This window comes from Dasypus novemcinctus, chromosome 10, assembly GCF_030445035.2.
Source record: "Dasypus novemcinctus isolate mDasNov1 chromosome 10, mDasNov1.1.hap2, whole genome shotgun sequence".
Classification (NCBI taxonomy): Eukaryota; Metazoa; Chordata; class Mammalia; order Cingulata; family Dasypodidae; genus Dasypus; species Dasypus novemcinctus.
In genome coordinates this window covers 5,788,871-5,794,577 of record NC_080682.1, presented here as the reverse complement: position 1 = coordinate 5,794,577, position 5,707 = coordinate 5,788,871, and positions in this window count along the sequence as shown.

Below are 5,707 nucleotides of genomic sequence, written 5' to 3'. Positions count from 1 at the left end.
GGCTCTCTGTGGTTTCTGGGCTGCCAGGACCCTGGCGGCCCCCCGGCCGTGGGGGGACAGGAGGTGGGCGTGGGGTGAGGGGCTCCACCCTCCTGAGCCCCGGAGTCCCTGGCGCGGTGGCAGGGTGCTGGGAACAGGGGCCTGGAGGCGGTGTCGTGTGCCACCAGCAGTGGGAGGGTGCGGGGGTGGGCGCAGCCCCAGGACCCCGTGCAGGCTGGAGGAGGGGCCCTGTTGGCGCAGCTGAAGAAGCCCGGGGCGCTGGGGCTGCAGCCCGCGGCACCTGTGGGAACCTGGGGCTCAGGGGCGCCCGTGCCGGAGAGGGCAGGTTTCGGGCCCGTGGAGGGGTGGGGGTGGGCTGCGCTCCTGCAGGGTCCTCTCGGCAGTGAGGGACCTTCACGTGGTCCTTTCCTGCTGGAGGCCTTGGGACCCTGCCCAGGGGAAGGGGGGCAAGTGCCGGGGTTTGCCTGTGACCAGGCCGAGAGGGAAAGGGGCAGAGAAGGGCGGTGCAGCTGGGGGTGGCCCGGGGCAGAGCAGCCGGGCAGGCCCGTGAGGATGCTGCCTGGAGCTGCTGGAGGCGCGGGGCAGGCGGCGGCCCCCGGCCGAGAGGGAGGGCGGGAAGACCGGCCCGCTGTGCCTGTGCGAGCTCATGAGATCCGAGGAGGGAGTCGGGGGTCTGGGGCTGGCCCCCTTTGCCTGTGCTGCTGGGGCAGCCCTGTCCCGGGCTTCCTTCCACCGACCATTACACGCATCGCGTGCCAGCGGGGCTCCGGGATTGGGGAGCTCATGAGCCGGAGGGGACCTGACCACAACACTTAGAAGCTGTCAGGGTGGTTGGTGGGAGGGTGGAGTGGGGGTCCCCGTCTAAAAGGGGGTGTGGGGGAGTGGGGGCAGGTTGAGGAGCTTCATCTAAGTAGGGGTGCAGGGGCTCATGAGAAGGTGCCATTTGCCCACAGGCCCCGGGAGGTGAGGCGAGGGGTGGGTGCCCTGGGGGGCCGAGGGCAGCAGGGCGAAGGCCTGGGACTGCAGAGGCCGGCATGGCGGGAGGGTGGAGAGCGGAGGCCCAGACCGTGTAGAGGCAGAGGAAAGGGGCGAGGGGCACAACGGGAGGGGGCTGCAAGGGGCGCGGCGCATCCCAGGGGACAGGTGCGGGTGGCCAGCGGCACGGCAAGGGTTTCAGCTGCAGCAACTGGAGGGACAGTGGCAAGGCGGGCGGGGAGCGGCGCAGGTCATGCTCATCTCATGTTCAGGTGGCCTTAGTTTTGAAACTGTTGCCAACTTAGAGAAAAGTTGCAGGTGTGGTGAAAACACCTGTTTCCTGGGTCCCTTGAGAGGTGGGCCTTAGAGAGGCTTCCAGCTGCAAGGCCCCTGACCCGCCGTCGCGGGGCGAGTTAGCGCCTTGCTGCCGCCATCCGTCCCCAGGCCCGTGGTTCCCCGCCTTACGGCGCGCGCCCGAGTCCCGCGTCACGCCTTTAGCTGTGGCTCTCGTCTCCCAGACGGAGGGCCTCCCACGATTCTAAAGAAATTATACAAGCAAGTTAGGAACGGCAGAATGTGTGCTTTCCTGGAGCTCCTGGTTGGCTCCGTCAGACCTAGCAAAGAAGTGAACAATCACTAAACAGCGTTAGAAGAAATGGGACTCAGTGATGACGTGGAAAAGCCACAATTACTAAAAACGGCAAGAACACTGCAGAACGTCTGGCTATGAGGCTGAAGTCAAGTGATTTTCTAAACACTAGCGACTAACTCTCATGAGTAATATTTTAAAGGATGCCATTTAAATAACAGTAAAAATCCTGAAGGTCCCTAAAAATGAGTTTAACAAAAGGAGTTCTGACCTATCCACAGAAAAGGACAAAACCTCACTAAAACCCGCTCTTGTGGGGGCATATTAATTTCCTGTTGCCGTGGCGCCAGGGACCACAGGCCCGTGGCTTGAAGCAGTGCGCGTGGAAATCCAGGCCCACTGTGGGTGGGCTCTGCCAGGCCCCCGGGGGCTCCGGGAAGCCTCCTCCAAGGTCTCTAGTGGAGCTGGCCGAGCCGGTTCCTCGCGCTGGGAGGACTGAGGGTTTTCCTGGCTGCCACGCTCCTTGCCCGTGGCCCCTCCATCCACAAGAGCAGCGGCGGCAGGGGGCCTCCCTTGTCCAGAGTCCCCTCCGACTTGGAATACCTCAGGAAGGACCCCGAGAGGAGGGCAGGCCCCCGAGAGTCTCCATCTGTCAGGACTCACACGGGGAGGGGGCTGTCCTGGACAAGGGACCCTGGGGGGTCAACTCAATCCCACCTGCCACGGAGAGCTCGGCTCCCTTCCGGGGTGGAAAGAGGCGAGAGTCTGAAAGTGCCAGTATCCCCGCAATTAACCCATAGCCTCGTGGTCACCCAAGCCTCAGGCCTGTCCTTGCTCGTGAGGCGCGGGCAGCTGCTGGACGCGAAGGCCAGTCTCAGACGCACGGCTGGGGGCGTGCCTGCCGCTCGCCTGGCAGCTACGAAGCGCACGCAGCCAAGGTGGTTGGTGTTCGTGTAGGAACAAATTCACCAAGGGCATGGTGAGCCCAGAAAAGCCCCCGACGCGGGTAGGTCTGAGGGGTGGGAAGGGCTGGGCTGGCCAGTGGCCGGTGCTGGCAGTCCCTGTCCATAGGGAAAAAGAATGGGATTTGATCCTTCTCTCTCCCCAAACACAAAAGGACCTTCTGCTGGACTGAAAATTTAAATGTAGAAGGCAAAACCTTAAAGCATGTAGGAGACATGTTTGATTCAATGCATTAAAAGCATTACTAGATGCTGTGAAAGTAAGCAGGCAAGCCACAAGTTGGGAGGTTATTTGCAATGGATGTAACTGATCAAGGACTTCAATCTAGAACATAAATTAAGAAAAAGACACATTGGTGGAAAGCACAGGCTTGAACTGGCTTTTCATGGCAAAGCACATCAGGTCCCATGCTTCTAGGAAGAGGTGCTCCATCTCATTAGCAATCAGGGAAACGCCACGAGCGCGTCGCCGCGCGTTTCTCCTAGATTGTTGAAATTGAAGTCTGATCGTATCAACTGTTGGGGACTTCGGTATATTCTCTGAGGACGTTTAAATTGATACAAACTCCTTGGAAAGCCGTTTGGCATGATTTATTAACATTGCACTTGACACCTCGTTACCAGTCCTCCTGCCAGGCACACGCTCAGGCCGCCACGCAGGGGCCCAGGAGTCGCCTGGCTGGGTGTGTGTAGACACAGCGCCAGTGCTGGCAAAACCCGGGTGCTGCGTCTGAGCACGTGGGCACCGAGGTTGGTTTCCACAGTGGGATGTCCTAGAGCAGGAACACAGGTGAGCTACAGCTCCTGACGGCTGCGCGAAGGCATCTCAGAAACGTCTCACCAAGACTCCCGTGGCACGTTAAGTTCAAAACGCGGCAGTCTCACCAAGCAGTGCAGGGGGGCGAGCCCAGGCGACGGGCTCCTCGGCGCTGAGAAGCCAGCGTCTTGGTCCCGGGGCTGCCATCACTGAGCACCACAAGCTTTGGGGCTTAGAATCACCAGAACGTGTCTTCCCTCAGTCCCGGCGGTCACATCTCAGAAGCCACGCTCCCTCGTACAGGGAGGGGCTCCTTCTCCTCTCCATCTCCCAGTGCTGCAGGGCTTGAGGCCACATTGCTGCAATCTCTGCCTCTGTCGCCATGTGGCCATCTTATGTGCCACGTGGCTGCCTTACCATACGGCCTTGTCACGTGGCCTTCTAACTCATCATGTGGCCTTACTATGTGGCCTCCTTACCACGTGGCCTTCCTGCCCACCATGTGGCCTTCTGTCACGTGGCCTTCTTACTCATCACGTGGCCTTCTCACTCAGGCCTCTGTGTCCACTTCTTTTCTCATAAGGCCCTGCCCTGATCCACTTCGGCCTCATCTTCACTAATGGCACCTACAAAGACCCTGTTTCCCAAAGGGGTCACACTAACAGGACGGGGGGCTAGGGCCTGAACGTAGCTTTTGGGGGCACACAGACGCAAGGAAGTGGAACCCAGCACCTGGGGTGCGGCCCCTTGGGGAAGGAGCCTGGTGTGGGCAGGTAGGGAGGCTGCCCGCACTAAACGCGATGACGTGCCCGTAGGCTGCGTGTGTTCTTTGGCCCGGGCCCCGAGTTAAGGCGCGCTCGAGGGAGAGGATGAGAGGGGAGGCTGAAGACGGGGTGGGGGGCAGATTTCTGTTGGGGAAGTGGCTGAGTGGGGTCCGAGAGTGTTGCCGCTTTCTGACGAGGGAGGCTGCCGTGTGGGCGGGTACGGAGGGGCTAGGGGAGGGTGGCCAGGGTGCTAACCCTTCTCGGAGGGTGGCTGGAGCCTCAGCTTTGAGGGAGGAGGACCTGGTGCAGGGCAGTGGGTGACTGCAGAGGGCATAGTGACAGGACTGGGGAGCCACCAGGAGAGCTGGTTGGTGGCAGCCGGGGGTGGCGCCACCCCGGGCCGGCGTCCTCGGTGTGGAAGGCAGCGGCCATCGAGGCCCTGTCCTGGGCACCTCCGGTGCCACCCCCGGCCCGGGTGCTGGCCGGGCTCCAGGCCCCGTGCCCCTCCGTTGCTGAGCCGCCCCTGCGTGGAGCCCCGGGAAGCGGGGAGGCCTTTCATGCGGTCGCTGCGCAGCAGGGGGAACTCCCCTTCCCCCCCACCCCGGAAGGCCGGCTTCGGTTCCCGCCGCGGAGGTAATTGGCGGTTCTAATGAAGGGGTTAGAACAATCCCTCGCGCTGTGCCTCGGCGAGGGCCGGCCGCGTCCTCACATCAAAGTGGCCAGTGGCCTCCCGCGCGCGGCCCCCCCGGCCTCCGATCCGGTGTCGCGGCCCGGGCTGGCCTTCTGCGCTGTAACCCGATCGCGGCCGCGGGGCGGTGGGCCCTCACCTGCGGGCCGCCGGCTGCGCGGGGCCACCCTGTGGTTGCTAATCCTCGCCGGGCCTGGCCCCGGCAGCACCTGCCACCGGCGGGGTGCCCGCCCTCCTGCACCCCCTCCTGCCCGAGCCCTCCTGCCCCCCTCCTGCCCCCTGCCTTCCTGCCCCCCCCACCCTCCTGCCCGAGCCCTCCTGCCCCCCAAGCCCTCCTGCCCCCCTGCCCTCCTGCCCCCCTGCCCTCTGCCCCCTGCCCTCCTGCACTCTGCCTTCCTTCCCCCGAGCCCTCCTGTCCCCCTGAGCCCTCCTGCCCCCTGAGCCCTCCTGCCCCCCAAGCCCTCATGTCCCCTGCCCTCCTGCCCCCCCGAGCCCTCCTGACCCCTGCCCATCTGCCCCCACCCTCTTGCCCCCCCCAGCCCTCCTGCCCCCCAAGCCCTCATGTCCCCCGCCCTCCTGCCCTCTGCCCTCCTGACCCCCGCCCATCTGCCCCCGCCCTCTTGTCCCCCCGAGCCCTCCTGTCCCCCTGAGCCCTCTGCCCCCCTCCCCCTTGCCCCCCCATCCCTCCTGGCCCCCACCGTCCTCCCCCCGCTGGGCAGGCTGTTTCCTCTAACAGGGTCATTCTTTTAAGTTGTGTCGTGGTAACATATGTATAACACACCATTTGCCAGTGTAGCCAGCTGCATGTGTACAACTCCGTGGCATTAGCCACATGCACGATGCTGTGTGATTGTCACCACCATCCTGTACTGAGACCTTTCCCAGCCCCCAGAGGGCCACTTGGCTCCTGTCAGCAGAGACTGGCCGGCTCGGGACCCTGTGCTCTGTTCTGCCCCCCTCCCTCTCCTGGTT